Raw genomic sequence first — 18,279 nt, forward strand, 5'->3', positions numbered from 1 at the left:
ACGTGAAGAACCTTCTAAGATGAGTTTCTGAAATCTGTCTGGTGATTATATATTTTCAGCTCGTGTCATCCATAAAAAGTGACCAAAACGAAAAACGGATTCTTTCCTCAAAATCACAAGATACTTGCAAATATGTTCATCCTTTCACTAATATTATCATAGCTTTATTACATAAACAAAGGTTTATTATATAAATACATTTTGAATAACTGTAATATTATGCCTATTATATTTAATCTAATGTTTCACACAATTATTTATAGGTTTAACAACATTGAAATCTTTAACTACGGGAACTTCCTTATGCATCGAACTACACTCTTAGAAGGAATGTGTAAATTACATTGTGTCAGGTTCCGGTGGAAGAAAGGGGAGCGAGGACTCAGTAGCTGGAGGAAACTGTGATATTTATTAAACAATACAATAAAACAAACAAAACACCCATGAAGGGAAAAAAATGAAGGAGTCTGACAGGGAACAGATGAAAAACATCTGTTTTTCACAAGACAACAAACCAAAACAGGACTGCATACACAAGAAGACTATAAAGGGTACAAATCCTTCAGTGGGACAGGGCGGCCCACACAGTTCAGGAGACCCTCTCTGGACTCTGGTCACAGGCTGGAGTCAGCAGGGCAAGGAGCCCCGGGCGGCACGGGCAGAGTAACAGACAACATTGTTTTCATAGAAAACTAATCTTTTAAATTGTAATAATATTTCACAATTTTGCTTTATTATTCCAAATGAATTCTTTGGTGAGCACTTTGGTGAGAGACAAAAACATTCAAAACCAAAAACATTAAAATGCTTAATGTGTAATTTTACTCAATGGGATTGTGTAAAAAACTGTTTTGTTCTGTATTGGACATTTCTTCTTTCACTGCTTAAAATAGTATTGGTATATTCTACATTGAATTTAACTGTTGATAGTGCATCATGAATGAAATTAACAATCAATGACTTGACACTCATTTTTTTCAAATGCTAAGGATTTGTTTAAGATTTTAGATACCTTTATTTTATGTGTGTAGCCAAGGATAGCACATAATATGGTAGTTACACAACTTTTACATATGTTTACACATCTTTGTGTTCAGCTTTCTGACATTAGAGTTAACATTAACATAACACAAAACTAGTGGTCCTGGAGCACACCCACAAATGTGTGAAGATTTAACACAGGTTGTCATTTTTAACACATCCTTTTTAAGAGTGTAGGGAGTCCCTGCGTTAGAGCTATTTTTTCCTACTGTAAATGTGTCAAGAGTCAAGGAAAGTCTGAGAAAATAAACAGATTAATGCAATGCATTAAAGTATATAAAAGTATAATACAAAGTGACTTTCTTCTGAAGTGACCTTCACAGCAAGGAATAGCATCCATCACCAAATAGCTTATTTAAAATGTCAAGTTGCTTGCCAGGGGAGGCAGTTAAGCAAATATGTATTGTTAAATGAGGAAATGTGGGCATTGTGTTAAAAGAGCACTATATATTCCTCGAAGTAACCAAAGAGCAACAAAATTGGGTGATTAAAAACAGTTGCACTGTTTAGACGCATAGAGCTAGTGAGCTGTGTGAAAGGCAGCCACGTCACGGAAAAGGTACTGTCAACACGCTGTAGCCCCGCCTCTGCAAGTGACGTACATGGTAATTCCCCCGCTGATTGGTTAAGGTCACTTTCAGTTGCGCCTGTGAACCGCTCGCGGAACCCACGCGCACAACAGTTACAGCACCGTTTATTTGCTCAGTGACAGCACGAGGGCAGCGCATCTTCTGACTCGTTTTTGACTCAGCGCTGATTACTTCATTTAATCGTTTTATTTCTACATGTCGAATATCAGCGGTTCGTTTCGATATTTAACTGTATCCAGTTTTATTGCCTGGAGGTTTGTTACGTTAATACCCAACGAAAACTTCAAAAGATGTGCCAGTCCACTCACTAATCTATTTTGTTTGTGATTATTTTTCGCTTGATACGCAGTGTTGTCGACAAGATGCCTCGCGGATACATCTCGTAGTTCTCTCCGCAGTTTTCTTATTCTCCGGAAGTGGTGGTCAGTTTAACTCTAGTTACTTCAGTTTAAAAGGTAAGTTAAAAACTTCCCCAATTTTGCGAAACTACTGCATTTAACTATGTCATTCCTTATTCTTTTCACAATTGTATGTGTTCTGCATGCCATGCAGTCTGGAAACATGCCCATGCATGATTGATTGCAAGCAATGTATCTTCCAAGTCAAGACGTTGTAAAAACGTAATAATAACTGATGCTTCTTGGAAACTATTTTGGGTGTGGACAACAGGAATTCATGCAAAGCTATAACTAAAATTTCCGTTTGAGGAGAAAAGTCTTCTAATAGTGTTTTAGCTTGAGAGATGCTTTAATGGCTACATACATTATCTAATATCTTCATTTTGAGGGTTGGCTGTCATTATAAACAATACAATTCATGGGATTATATTAAGTTAGGCTATTTTCTTAAATGCACAAGGCATCAAACATGATAATTATTCTGTTGGCCTGTCAAAGTGATTCTTTTATCTTTCTTCAATTCAGAATGTATTAAGATCTTACCATGTGTCAGTATTAGAGTGTTTCTATATTGATGACTTAATCTCTTTAGATGCAAATAGGTTGATTAAAGTTGCAGTAGGAAATTTGGTGCTTGTACTTCAGCATGTATTAAATAACATGCACTCTGAAGTAAAACTTACAAGCTTATCTAATTGCCTCAGTAAAATGGCATGTGCTTGGAAGTGAAGATGATGGAGGAGGTGATGATGATGGTTTGAACAGTTAATGTCAAAGCATGTGTTTGAGTGGTCTAGGTGTGTGGACCACTGGTTGCTTGGATCTGAACACTATCTGAATGTGACAAGAAGCACTGTATCTATTAGAAATTCACTCTTTTGTCATTTCCCTGTCACCATGGTAACAGATAGTGAAATTTGTTTTTCTATGTATGTACTAGTCATAACCAGAACTGCATGCCAGTGAAGTACATTTTTTAAATACCCGCTACCACATTATTTAAAGGGACAATGAGCTGCCTCTGTGGCCAATTTATGAACATTTTCACAGCAAGATATTTTGGGGGTGGACTGACTTTTATCTTCCTTCACAGCCATTGAGAGTAGAAGCTATGAGGAGGATGTTCTCTCTCCCTATCTCTTCTTTATTTGTCACTTTCTATAAATGATACGCCAAGATACATAGACTTCAAAGCATTACAGTCTTGGAAAACAAACAGAACAGTTGAGCAGGACAGAGGATTTCTGCACAGATTCCTAGAATGATTATTTTACACAGTATCCGACTGTGAAATTCAATGCGTAATGAAAGCCAAAGCCCAATATTTTATTGATGCACTCGACACAAATTTACGCTGAGTCAGAGTGATTGTGTTTGTAAATTTCTTCAGCCTGTGTCAGTGTTTAGAAACACGATTGGATGGAACAGGGTGTCAATTTTCTTTTCTTTTTTTCTTTTTTGTCAGTGATTTTTTGTTTCTAACAGACTAGATTGAAAATGAATCTGACAGCTTGCAAATGTCCTTAATAACATCTAAAATTAAGAATGAAAGACCTGCCTCATGATCAGTGCCACCATGTCATGAGAAATTGACATCTTTGTGACCTAATGTGTTAATTAGTTCAATAAATTATAAAAAAAAATTGAAAGTATTAAATCAGATTGAAATTATTAAAGAAGTTCCATATGTATGTCAACTGATAAAATGAACAGATGTAATCCGAGAATGAAAATGTAAGGAAGTCAACTTCAGACATGTTGAAAAACTCAAAATAATTTCAGATATAGCTCTGTTTAATTATATAATAAGTAATGTTTTAAATATATTAATTTAAAGCTGCAGTCTGTGAGTTTGGCCTTTTTGTCATCATCTTTGTTTGATACCTGCAATTGCAGTTATGTGGAATTCTTATTTTTACGTGTGTTGTACATTGGCATGGCTTCTCAGTGCAGATGTATCTAATGTTTTGAGGAGTGTGTGTTGCTGTCATTCATTCACCGCACTGATGTGGATACTATACCTTGTAATCACAGATTCTACCTCTTAGAAGTATGGCCAAAATTAGGGCTGAAACGATTTCTCGAGTAACTCGAGTTCAAAAAATCCTTGAGGCAAAATCATCTGCCTCGACGCTTTGTTTAGTCCATTGAACTACACACTGTTGCAGAAAGACATTTTTTGTGTAAGGACTTGGAGTATGTGCGTTGTTATGGTGGGTAAACATCCCAGAAATTGCGGGTGGATGAGAAAAATCATTAATGTGTTGATATCTCAAATACAACAATCAACAATCTTTTCGAAAATTTTCAGTCTGGTTACCGTTCTGCACACAGTACGGAAAAAGCCCTGGTTAGAGTCACAAACGAGCTACGGATGACAGTTGATGCAGGCTCACCATCCCTCTTACTCCTCGATCTGACAGCTGCTTTCGATACAGTGGATCATGGCATACTCCTTAACCGGCTGCATCAAACCACTGGACTCACTGGCACTGCTCTTAACTGGTTTAAATTGTACCTCACTAACAGAACAGAGTACATTTTACTTGGAAGTGGAAGGTCCCGGCAACACACAGTTACCTGTGGGGTCCCTCAGGGGTCAGTCCTTGGCCCCATTCTTTTCATCATTTACATCATCCCCCCCGGCCATATCATTAGCCACTATGGAGTCTCATTTCAAAAACCTCTGCAAGACATCTTTCTATCATCTCAGAAATATTGCAAAGCTCCGTCCAGAACTAACCTTAGCAGATGCTGAAAAACTTTTCCACGCCGTTGTCTCCTCCAGACTGGATAACTGTAACACTTCTCATCGGGATCCCTAACAAAAGCTTGCAGAGACTGCAGTATGTTCAGAATAATGCAGCAAGAATCCTGTTGAGAGCTCGAAAATACAATCACATCACACCCATTCTCCATTCACTTTACTGGCTTCCTGTTTCCACCAGGATTGAATACAGTCAGGTCCCTTTTCTAACCAGTGCATCTATGGAAATGCCCCCTCCTATCTGAAAGAACTACTCACACTTTCAACTGCAGCTTGTTCACTCATTCAACAAACTCAAATTACCTCCATCTTCCCAAGACTAAGGTTAATCGAGCTTTCTGTTCTGCCGTTCCTCGGATTTGGAATGCCCTACTCGACCATCTGAGGGCACCTCAAGCTCTTGAGACTTTTAAAAAAAGTACTTAAAACATTTTTTTTAGGAGAACTTATGTATTCTTACTTTTAAATCTATTAGTATTTTACCATTTTTAAATGATCTTAACTGTAGCACTTTGAGATTTGTAACAAATGTAAAGTTCAATACAAATAAAATGAATTATTATTATTATTAATAATAAAGAAGCAGAACTCTCATTTCACGGTAAAACGCAATGAATGTGTGTCGTTCTTTAACTTTCGTTTTCAGCTCATGTCGAGATCAAAGAAGACTGCCGCAATGTGAGAGAGAGAGTGGCATCAGCACTGGTAATATAATTTGGTCTCGCTATTTTTAAATGAAGACAACTGTGTGTTGAGCTTCAGAATGAGCTTCAGAATGAGCTTCAGAATGAGCTTCAGAATGAGCTTCAGAATGAGCTTCAGAATGAGCTTCAGAATGAGCTTCAGAATGAGCTTCAGAATGAGCTTCAGAATGAGCTTCAGAATGAGCTTTGCGCATCAGCTGAGGAGATACGAGCAACTCCAAACACATGAACGCGATGGAGTTTGCAGCTTTGTACATGCATCATTGTGATGTGTGTGAAATCTGTAAGGAGACTTTATATATAATTGATAATATCTTAGAAATAGTACACCATTAAAATGTTCTCAACGCTTGGCGCAACAAACATCAAAACATGCTGTATGTGATGCGCTGCGCTCGTGCTTTCAGAGCTGCGTACTTTCATTGATTTGTGTAATTTAAATATCACACTTAAATCATATTTAGAATAAAACAAGCTGTTACAATGATGAATGATCAGCTCAAAATGTACATCTGTATGTGTGATGTAGCCTACTTTGTCTGCATTAAAAATAAACACATCTCTCGCGTTTGCTCATGTTCCAGCGGTTACTCTTCTGTGTAATGTAGGGGTTGTCAAACCTGGTTTAAGTTAAGAAATGTAATTTCGCCAACGAAGTCTGAGGATTTGTGACAATCGGGTGTGGGTGGATGGTTCATTTTTAACAGCGGTTTCGGTGACGTTAGAGCTGTTTCGTGCATTTCTAGTGTACCCATCTCTACTCTTGTTCTTATTTCAAGTTTCCTTCCTGTCCAATATTTTTTGCTTCTTAAAAAAGCCACAGAAGACAGTAAAGGCTTATGTCATGCCTGAGCTGAAGCTGAAACATGAGTTAATTTGCACAACATAAATACAATGTTTAGGCGTTATTGATATTTATATTAATAATAATAATAATAATAATAATAATAATAGATTTTGTTTATAATGCACTTTTCACTCAAAGTGCAACAAAGGGGAGGAAAAAAAACGGAAAAAAAGAATAACAAGTAAATAGAATATAGAATAATACAAACAATCAACCAACACATAAGAGTTAAAAACTTTTCTGAACAGAACACAGAGCTGACGGTGGAACTCTCTGTAAGCACCACAGCACTCTGGTCCACTCCATGTATTACATTTCTCCCAGTGCTAGAGGCTCTGTTGGTATATTCCCAATTCGGCAGTGTCCTAATGACGTTGTTGAGGCATGACAGCTGAAGACCAGATGATGGGGATCGCTGCAGCACCATGCAGGAGGCAAACAAAGTTTTCCGGGCACTTCTGTGGACACACGCCGGGGTCGGCACAGAAGTCCAACCCATTCCACGGCCGCAATTCAAGACGGAACAGCAAGACAGAACCAACCCCAACAATTCAAACAAAAACATCAGAGAAGCGGTGGGAAATGGCGAATGGCGAACAACGTCCTCTCAGTGGCTGCCAGCAATCAGCAACAGTCCCAATTGTAACTCTGGCTGTTAGACTAGTCACAACAAACATAATAAAATTAAATAAAATCTAAATCTAATAGTACAGTTAACATGATTTGTGGGTTGAGAAGCGGCGAACAGACAACGCCAACGTCCTCTCCCCCACGTTCTACTATTTTGGTTTATTGGTTGTAGGTTTTGTTTTAGATTTAACTATTTACCTTTTTAAAGAAATTTGAAATAGATTTTTATATAATATAATATGGCAAATTGGCAATTGTATGCATTAAAATTGTTTAGTTTTACAGCTAAAAATGTATGCAATTTCAGCAATAAAGCGTAATATTTCTAAAAAGAAAACAAATTAGATGTTATTTTTTATTCTTATTTTCTCTTATATATTTAGTATTGCTCTTTAAAGCTACACTGTGTAACTTTTTTAGTTTATTCTTAGCTAAAAACACTTAGTTATTTCAAAAATATATGTTGAATGTAAAAACTTTCAAGTAATAAAGTATTCTCATAAGTTTATAATATGTCATTGAAAATACATAACGGGTGAGGGGTTCGAATGCTGGTCGCCATGTTGCCCCTCCATCTTGAAAGTACATTAGCCAAAGAGGGACATACCCATAAATTCAAGCTTCGCCTTTCGTGTTTTAACACTCGATGGCACCGTGTCGAATGTGGAGAGGGGGATTGCCATGTTAATCTTGGACTAAATCGGCCACCGTAGGAGATAAAACAAAATCGGAATTGAGAGGAACAGAAACTAATATTCACTGGATGGTCATATACCTTTTCACCGCTAGATGGAAAATATCACACAGTGTAGCTTTAATAAAGATTAAAGTAATTATTATCCGATTAATAATTTGATTAAGTGCAATTACAAAAATAATCGATAGTTGTAGCCCTAGCCAAAATAAGAATGTTCACCAGAAAATGAAATCTGAACAAGTAAATAACATGTCTGCCACTTTTGTTCTGACCAACTGAGGGAAAAAAACATTGCAATAATTTGCAATATACAACAGCATTGATTATATCGAAGGTAAAAGCTAAGGTAAAATTATATTGGTATAATATGTTTATAACATTGTAATAATGTAAATATAGCTCACGCTTTATATTAGGCTTCTTTAATATTTTCCCCCATCTAGCTGTGAAAAGGTATATGCAGTGTTGGGCAGTAGCGTCGCTACAAGTAGTGATGCTACTAGCTTAACTACATTTTTCAGTAGCGTGGTGGTAGCGTCGCTGTTTTCTCAATGAAATAGCTTTTCAGTAGCGAAGCTCTTCTGTTGATAGTGTAGTGCGGTAGCGTCCACACAAGCTAACGTTACATTTTCCCAAGCATTTCTGAGGATCAAGCTCAAATTGGAAACACAATTGAAAAGAACGCGGATATACTTCACTTTCTACGTTCCTTTCTGCCTCGCGCAGACGCGCACAGATGCGCGCGCGAGCCTTTCAAAGTACTCCTTTGGCAGTGAGCGCGTAAAGGCGGAATAGGCGATCTAGTTGACGTTTTTTTTCTCCTAGTACTCAATTCGCTGTTGCACGCGCATCGTCCGTGCGGTGACAAAAGAGAAACTGCGGGGTTTTAAAATCTATTGTGTCTCTTGAATAAACAGCTCTTGTTAAAAGTATCGGGGTCCAGCCTGGCCACCTCTTGATATGAATGAATGAATGATTGAAGCTTGTTTCATGTGTGTGGGACACACACACACACACATAGGCTGTTTTTGTTTTTGTTTTTTGCCATGTTGGTACTGTTTGGAGTAGGTCTTAATTATTTTGCTACTGTACTTTCTGGACTGGACTTTTTTTGTACAAGTTGAGTTGTAAAATAACTTACAGTTTGTTCTGCAAAAGTGCCCAAGTCTAAATTGCGCATAAATGCAAAGACACATATACACATACAGATAAATATACTCACACACACACACACGCGCGCACACACACACACACACACTCTCTGGACACCAGGGGCCTATTGCACAATACTAGGATAAGGGATGAAGCTGGGATATTTTGGTGATCCTGGCTCAATTTATCCACTAATATGCAGTTATCTTTCATTATCACTATCGTTCTTGGTATGAGTTTGCCTTCAGGGTATGTTTACATGACAGCTGTGTACTAAATTTTGCATAAAAATGACAAGATCATCAAGATATCCCGGCTTAATCCCTTATCCTAGTTTTGTGCAATAGGCCCCTGGTTTTGTTAATATTTTGGATCACATGTTTTTGTTGCCGAATTGATTTCGGACAGTTTTTGTATAACTAAAAAAAAATGTGTGTCTATATGCTTGACTTTATTGATCACTGAAATAGCATTGATTGGAATGAAGTGGGTTTAATATAAAATTAAATAAATAAAAAGTAGCTTAGATGTAGTAAACTACTTTTGTCAAGTTGCTGTAGCTTAGCTTGCTACATTTCCCAGGGGCGTAGCTTCAGTGTAGTGAAGCTTAATTTAATGTAGAGTAACTGGTAGCTTAGCTCACTACATTTTCCAAGTAGCTTGTCCAACACTGGGTATATGACCATCCAGTGAGTTATAGTTTCTGTTCCTCTCTATTCTGATTTCGTTTTAACTCCTACGGTGGCCGATTTAGTTCAAGATTAACATGGCAATCCCCCTCTCCACATTCGACACGGTGCCATCGAGTGTTAAAACAAGAAAGACGAAGCTTGAATTAATGAGTATGTCCCTCTTTGGCTAATGTACTTTCAAGATGGAGGGGCAACATGGTGACCAGCATTCGAACCCCTCACCCGTATGTATTTTCAATGGCATATTATAAACTTACGAGAATACTTTATTACTTGAAAGGAGTAAATATACATTAATGAGCACATATATTTTTGAAAGAACTAATTGTTTTTAGCTAAGAATAAACTAACAAAGTTACACAGTGTAGCTTTAAGTCAAGTCACCTTGACAATACAATGTACACATTAAGTGCATTAAATCAAATGATTAATTTACATGTTAGTACAGAGTAGTTGCAAGGGGATGTGATAGTCCTCTATATGTGTCCATTGCCCTTTCCCTTAAAAATAACCTAAAAGAAAGCTGCATATAATCCATTCTGGTTCTATTTCTGTGCTTGGTATGTCACAGACTGAACAAACCTAAAGGATGCATTAGAGGCTGTAATTTCCTTTTCCATCAATATTGTATTATGGTGCCATTATGGTGCACTTTCCATTTCTTCAACTCTTTGTGTACTTCCTACAGCTTTTCCACTTCCCACTGTGGAACCCAGTTTTCAGATTAGTGGCTGTGTGAGTGTGAAAAACGACGCAAATACACCATATATGATCAGTAGATGTATTTAAACTAACTGTGGGCAAATTACTGGGCCAGAGGTTTTGGGAAGAAGTTGAAGTTTTAAGTTCTGAATGAGGACATCCACCATAGATTTTTGGCTTTTTGGTTTCACCTGCCTGCAACTGCAGCTATGCAGGTAATCTTCCTCAGTATGGAGCTGCACATAGCTGTGTCCTTTAACAAGGGAACACACACCTTTATTTTCACACCAGGACAGCAGCCTGAGCTCAGGACTGTTTTACAAAACCACACACGCTGTTGCCATAGTCACAGTGTGAGGTGAAATAAGTTGAGTTTGATAAGAGACCTCAGGAGGGTGAAAGTGGTTTGATTCTGGGTTTTTTTATCCGTTTCTCATGGGAAGTTCTCTAGGATCTCATCACTGTCTAAGAAACTGTGCTGTGGATATGGAGTGAGAGTGTGTATAAGGGCTTTGAGAGCAGATGTTATCGTTGCTCAAGTGCAGTGGCAGGTGTTGCTGCCGTCTACCTTCCTGGCTTCCTCATCCATAAAAAATGTGATTTCTAAACCTAAACAAGTGGGTGAGGTTACAGCTAGATGGAAAGACACCATTCTGTCTGGTTTTCACTATTTTAATATGTTGTTTATTTAAAGCAATTTGTTTTTTACATTCTGCAAATGCTGAGGCAAAATCTGATATGTTTAACATCGTGTTTAAGCCTTAATGACATATTATCTCATTATGTCTGTTCAGACGGTCTGTACTGTAGACAGCTGATATCAATAGCTCAGTTCAGGTTTCCTTTGGTGTCATTAAATTGCTCTCTTTGTGTTGTAGAAAGAGGGCAATTTCTACAGTGAAATCTTCCCTCACAGAAAACATTACATATAATATTAATATTACATATAAATATTATAATAAACATTACATTATTTGTTCATTATATTTATGCTAAAATCAATAAAAAGTCTATATAAACACTTGCAAGAATCTTTTAGCATTTAGCATTTAACATTTTTACCATTAAATAATTGCAGATAACCCTTTTTTAAGCACATAATGCTAACACATACTTTCTCTAGAAAAAATATGGTTTGTTATTGGTGACATGAGGGTGAGTAATTTATGACAGAATTTACATTTTGAGTGAACTAATCCCTTTAAATGTACTAAATCAACTGCGAAGGAACTGGAAACATTGAATTCCCAATTAGTATTATTGTATGTAGTAACCAGCCAATCACATTGCTAATTTCATCCCAATCTCGCCCATGTGCAATATTCAAAATTGCAAAACTAACAGGCTGTGGGCAGGACAAAGTGACTTAAGTAAAGTTTTGTGGTGAGTTAATATCAACTTTGTCCTGCAAGTGACTAAAGTTGATATTACCTCACCACAAACATAAAAGTGAATTTATCTCATCTGAATAATTCATTCTCCAATGTATTTTCAGTTCAAAACATTGTAAAGGGGCATTAATGTTGAGTACCTATAGAGTAGTATTGCATCTAGGGATGTCCCGATCCGATCACGTGATCGGAAATCGGGCCTGATCACGTGATTTCAGACTCGATCGGAATCGGACGTTACATCCCGATCAGGACTCGGGTATATACAGTCTTGTTCAAAATAATAGCAGTACAATGTGACTAACCAGAATAATCAAGGTTTTTAGTATATTTTTTATTGCTACGTGGCAAACAAGTTACCAGTAGGTTCAGTAGATTGTCAGAAAACAAACAAGACCCAGCATTCATGATATGCACGCTCTTAAGGCTGTGCAATTGGGCAATTAGTTGAAAGGGGTGTGTTCAAAAAAATAGCAGTGTCTACCTTTGACTGTACAAACTCAAAACTATTTTGTACAAACATTTTTTTTCTTTCTGGGATTTAGCAATCCTGTGAATCACTAAACTAATATTTAGTTGTATGACCACAGTTTTTTAAAACTGCTTGACATCTGTGTGGCATGGAGTCAACCAACTTGTGGCACCTCTCAGCTGTTATTCCACTCCATGATTCTTTAACAACATTCCACAATTCATTCACATTTCTTGGTTTTGCTTCAGAAACAGCATTTTTGATATCACCCCACAAGTTCTCAATTGGATTAAGGTCTGGAGATTGGGCTGGCCACTCCATAACATTAATTTTGTTGGTTTGGAACCAAGACTTTGCCCGTTTACTAGTGTGTTTTGGGTCATTGTCTTGTTGAAACAACCGTTTCAAGGGCATGTCCTCTTCAGCATAGGGCAACATGACCTCTTCAAGTATTTTAACATATGCAAACTGATCCATGATCCCTGGTGTGCGATAAATAGGCCCAACACCATAGTAGGAGAAACATGCCCATATCATGATGCTTGCACCTCCATGCTTCACTGTCTTCACTGTGTACTGTGGCTTGAATTCAGAGTTTGGGGGTCGTCTCACAAACTGCCTGTGGCCCTTGGACCCAAAAAGAACAATTTTACTCTCATCAGTCCACAAAATGTTCCTCCATTTCTCTTTAGGCCAGTTGATGTGTTCTTTGGCAAATTGTAACCTCTTCTGCACATGCCTTTTTTTTAACAGAGGGACTTTGCGGGGGATTCTTGAAAATAGATTAGCTTCACACAGACGTCTTCTAACTGTCACAGTACTTACAGGTAACTCCAGACTGTCTTTGATCATCCTGGAGGTGATCATTGGCTGAGCCTTTGCCATTCTGGTTATTCTTCTATCCATTTTGATGGTTGTCTTCCGTTTTCTTCCACGTCTCTCTGGTTTTGCTCTCCATTTTAAGGCATTGGAGATCATTTTAGCTGAACAGCCTATAATTTTTTGCACCTCTTTATAGGTTTTCCCCTTTCTAATCAACTTTTTAATCAAAGTACACTGTTCTTCTGAACAATGTCTTGAATGACCCATTTTCCTCAGCTTTCAAATGCATGTTCAACAAGTGTTGGCTTCATTCTTAAATAGGGGCCACCTGATTCACACCTGTTTCTTCACAAAATTGATGACCTCAGTGATTGAATGCCACACTGCTATTTTTTTGAACACACCCCTTTCAACTAATTCAACTAATTGCCCAATTGCATTCATGAATGCTGGGTCTCATTTGTTTTCTGAGAATCTACTGAACCTACTGGTAACTTGTTTGCCACGTAGCAATAAAAAATATACTAAAAACCTTGATTATTCTGGTTAGTCACATTGTACTGCTATTATTTTGAACAAGACTGTATGTATATAAAAGGTGCGCACTTAAACTGCGGTTCATTTCACATCCGATGACGCATAAAATAATATGGGTTGTAACTTGAAAATAATGCATACACGTGCTGGCTCCTCAGTGATGCATTACAACAGCGCTAATAAAAGAAAAACGTGGGCAAAACGGTCTATCTGTGTAAACTTTGTTCAATTCATGCGAGTGCTGCTGTATGTTCGACTATGAGCGGTCATTTTCACAGTAATCACCCGGGTATATTCGCCAGAAGACGCGAATAAGAGCGCGCGTGCTGATCTGTCTGCATCATCCGAAAGCGCGCACTCGTCTCACAGCGCGCAAATATTAAGTTCTCTTTCAAGGCTTGCGCTTAAACCGACCAACTCACACAAGAAGTATGTCAACATGTCAATCTTGATGAGTATCCAAGCAGAAATAGTCTGAATATGCCTTAAGAGGACTTTATACAGTCGAGAAACACGACGCAGAGCCTCCATTAGGTCTTAAAGGGGCAGTAGCCTTTACTGCTGTCTGTTTAATGTCAAACAAAAGATAAGGAATCACTCACTGCTCTTGATTGAATAGCTTTTGTAAGGATTAGTCTTTAATTTTAACAGTTAAATATGCAGCTATTTTACATTTGATTAGCCTACTTTATTCAATTTCTCTACCTAAAAACTAATGTTAGACCTATAAAAACCTGAAAAGCATTGTTAATTACACTTCAATCAAATTACACTTCAAATATTTTTTCCCAAAGTTAGTTTATGTCATTGTAGGCAGTTATCATCACGATGATTTAATTTCAAGTGTTCGTTTTTTAAATAAGTGTAGTTTTAGTTAGTTATTTGATGCTATAAAAACGGCTGTGTGATCGACGCCTTCTCTGAGTGAAGTTGTCACTGAGGCACTAACTGACTTTTTTTCGGGATTTTTGGGAGCAGATTATTTAATTTAATTTCCATAACTGTTTATTTCACACCAACATAATTAATTGTTCTGCATCTGTGAGAGTAGGCCTATGGGTGTGCTTTTTTATAGTTTACTGTTGTTTACTATAGTTTATAGTTTACTTTTTTATAGTTTACTGTTGCACTAAAATCCAAAAGTGAAGAATTTATTTTTATTTATTACTTGATTGTTCAAGCTACCTCACAGAAGTGCTCTGATTTGTTGAATGTTAAAATAAGGTGAATAAAATAAAAAATAAGGAACATCCTGTTTTTTTCGCTCTATTCTTTTTTTAATGTATTATAGAAGTATCGGATCGGGACTCGGTATCGGCAGATATGCAAAATCAAATGACTCGGACTCGGACTCGAGGGCAAAAAAACCTGATCGGGACATCCATTATATGTCCAAAGAGCCTTTAGTTTTTATCATACTTATAAAAGACAGATGTGGGCGGAGCTTAAGAATCTCGAACACACACACTCCCTGGATAACTTTCGTTTCACTAATACATTCTTGTTGTTGACATTATGAAAATTAAAGTTTTACAAGTAAAGAATTGTATAGTACTTTAGGGGGATAGGAATGTCTAGCACTTTTAAGGATATATTTCTCATATCAGTACCCTATAAAAGCTGTTTTATTTTACACATTGAGTGGGTTGCCTTATTGAAACATGGGGGCCTGGCTTTATGCTGTGATCACATGACCTCAATGATCTCAGTAGAGGGTATGCATTGACGTCACTTTCTCGCCGGAACACGCCCCCTCAGCTGGACCGAGTGGCAAAAGAGCCCGCTGCATGATTGGATCTGATAGGGGAAACTGCGAAAACGTGAGTAAAACAAACGATTATCAATTTTATGTATTTTATATATTTTATTAGTGTTCTTTACAACTTACCAAATATTGTATGATTTCAATGCCTGGGAAATACACATAGCAAATTTGCCTTTTTAACTCTTTATAAAAGATCTAAAGCCAGGTGATCACTTATATGAATGTTATATCATCATCGGCCAGCCCTAAAACTTATGGGCGTATAGTTTATGTCAGTGTTTATATAAAAACATTGAATTATCGAGAATATAAGATGGTTTATATTTAATTGATGAGTTCTCAATACAACAGGGTATTATTTTACCCCAAAATTCAACATATTGACGAAATAATAACTACAATTTCACGTTTCATTGCCTGGAGTCGTTTCTGTGAATTGCAGCGATCCATTTGCTTCTCTTTTCTGTAGATTTTGGCAGTCTGTAAAAATATAGGCCTACCTTAGATTTCTCAAATCTATTTGTACAGTCAATCTTACAGCTTTTTTTCTAGATGTGTTTTGTGTGTTTTTTCACTCGTGCTGAAAACCAATGCTGCCACTCTCTTTTCTCCCCTCAGTGGGCGTAACCGCAATCACTCCAGCTGGCAGTGATGTCATGTGCAAAGCCTCTATAAATTTATGAACAGAAAAATGTATCTGCATACAAATTTTTTTCTACAAAGTTAAAAATTTTGCTTTTGCTTTTAGCTTTTGTATATCCAGTTCAACATTTAACAAAAAATGACTATGACAAAAAGGAAAATTCTGTCATTATTTACTCACCCTCATGTTGTTCCAAATCCATAAGACTTTTGTTCATCGAAACACAAATGAAGATCTTTTTGATGAAATCTGAGAGCTTTCTGTCCCTCTATTGACAGCTATGCTACTGACACTTTGACATTTGAAAATTAATCAATTTGAATTAGGGGTGGGAATCCCAAGGTACCTCGCGATACGATACAAATACGATACATGGCTCGCGATAACGATAATATCATGATAAATAAATTCTGTGATAATCAATATTTTGCTAGACAATACATCACGATATCTGTTTAACTATGACAACAAAATGCCTGTGAAAAGGTTGAGTACAGGTTTTCCAGACTTTGGATTTTAAATCTATTATTTTTCTCGCACTGCTGTCCGCCCTCTGTTAAAGGGGGGGTGAAACACTCAGTTTCAGTCAATCTCATGTCAATCTTGAGTACCTATAGAGTAGTATTGCATCCTTCATATCTCCGAAAAGTCTTTAGTTTTATCATATTTATAAAAGAAATATGGGCTGTACCGAGTCTTTCCGGAAAAAACCGAGCGCCTGGAGGCGTATCGTGTGGGCGGAGCTAAAGAATCACAAGCGCGCAAAGCGGTGACGTCCTCAAGCGTGGAGAAACCCATCTATCTCAGCTAATACAGATAATGATCCACAATCAAATCTGAGGCTGAAATAAACTGAACAGGAGAAACGGCAACATCAGGACGTCCGTCTCTGTGGTATGTAAGTTACTGTATTTAATGGCCTCTCCACATTTCTGTGTCTTTACTCGCAGTGTATGAGGACATGATTCGGTTTATGGACTATTGTATGCGACTAGACCTTAGAAGTAGCAAGCAGAACGGTTTTGCACGTCAGACTAGTGTAACGTTATACAGAACAACAATGGAGTAACCGTTAGCGCATTTGAATGACGAAGCACGCGATCGTATCGTTTACTGATGTTTACTCATGCGACGGTAGCCAATAGCAGAGACATTTGAAGTTGATTTACTCACCGGCATCTTCCAAAGCAGGACCGCTCTGTCAAAAACACACTTCTTTGGTATGATTTGGTGAAGTCCTGTGACAGCAGTGACCGTGGAAATCCACTTTGCGACGCGACTGAAGCGATGCCTTGAAGCTTCCCGTCATTTCTGCGTTCAAATCGGTTCAAATGCAGCGCTGCCTTCCCGGGGCGCGTCATAAGTGTTCACGGAGGACTGGATCTGCACCTGAGAGACTGTTTACAGCGTGCATTTCCTCTCTCTCCCTCTAGTCACGCGCGCGCGCACCCTTCCGGGAGAAGAGCCCGTACAGCCCATACAAGGACCTTCCACTCTATTTAACGTCAATTAGACCCATACTCGAAAAAAACTCGCCGAAACTTGTGAGAAACCGGAAGGAGTATTTTTAACACAGAAATACTCCATCAAACGTCCAACATTAGTTTTTGAAACTTTGTCTATGTTTAGGATGGGAATCCAAGTCTTTAAAGGTGTAAAAAGCTCAGTATGCAGGAAACAGCATTTCACCCCCCCTTTAAGATCCGTTTTCTTAGGCTAGTTAACTTGTGTTAACATGTTTCCCTCATTCGTGTGTTGAGCGCCACCTCGAGGAGCCATGAAGTAGCAACGCTGGGAGCAGGAAAATTAGTTTGGAGTGCCTTATTTTATTAATTAATATATTGATAAGTGGTTCCAGCGCATTGATTCTCGTATTGCACGGAGAAGGACAGCAATGTACTGTCCTATCCATATTTTGTCCCCTAATATCAATAGAGCAGTTTATTCCAAATTTTCTGCAGAGTTTGGATACTCTTTGCTTGAACTATTCCTTTAAGGGATGTTTAAGGGATGAAGTTTTTTTTTTTAGCCCAAGCTCATTTGAAACTATTAAAAAACCTGGCAGTCATAGTGAGTACAAGTGTTTCTTCCTGGACAGGTTTTCTGGTCTAATAAGTCTTGTGAATAGAATGCAGAAAAGGTCAGAAAATCAAAAGACCTGAGCCAGTTTGCAGAGACGGATGAGTTGTCAAGCTCAGAGGTCATGACTAATTGGCTCCTCGGTCTTATAAATATTAAAGACAACAAAGAGCTTCAACATGCTCCTCCACTGTTCCCCTGCTGTTCTTGCCTCTTTAAAAGGCCTGTAACTAAAGGGTCAAAATGGCAGTAGTCTAGAAAAAAATGATTTGCCTTAAATAGAAACTGATCAAAGCACATCTGCATCCCAGCAACCTCTGGAATGAGGCCTCTGGTGAAGAGGTAAGAGT

At 37.8% G+C, this 18,279-nt stretch overlaps 1 protein-coding gene across 2 annotated transcripts in view; it reads left to right on the top strand.

Moving 5' to 3' along the window:
- The first annotated feature begins 1,725 nt into the window (after window positions 1-1,725).
- osbpl3b (oxysterol binding protein-like 3b) overlaps window positions 1,726-18,279 on the top strand; it is a 113,123-nt gene continuing 96,569 nt past the window's right edge. For both annotated transcript variants that reach the window (XM_067449083.1, XM_067449084.1), the window contains exons 1-2: window positions 1,726-1,885; window positions 1,981-2,086. The gene's annotated coding sequence lies outside the window, so the exon portion shown is untranslated. The remainder of the gene's footprint in view (window positions 1,886-1,980; window positions 2,087-18,279) is intronic.

Source organism: Pseudorasbora parva, chromosome 7, assembly GCF_024679245.1.
Source record: "Pseudorasbora parva isolate DD20220531a chromosome 7, ASM2467924v1, whole genome shotgun sequence".
Taxonomy (NCBI): Eukaryota; Metazoa; Chordata; class Actinopteri; order Cypriniformes; family Gobionidae; genus Pseudorasbora; species Pseudorasbora parva.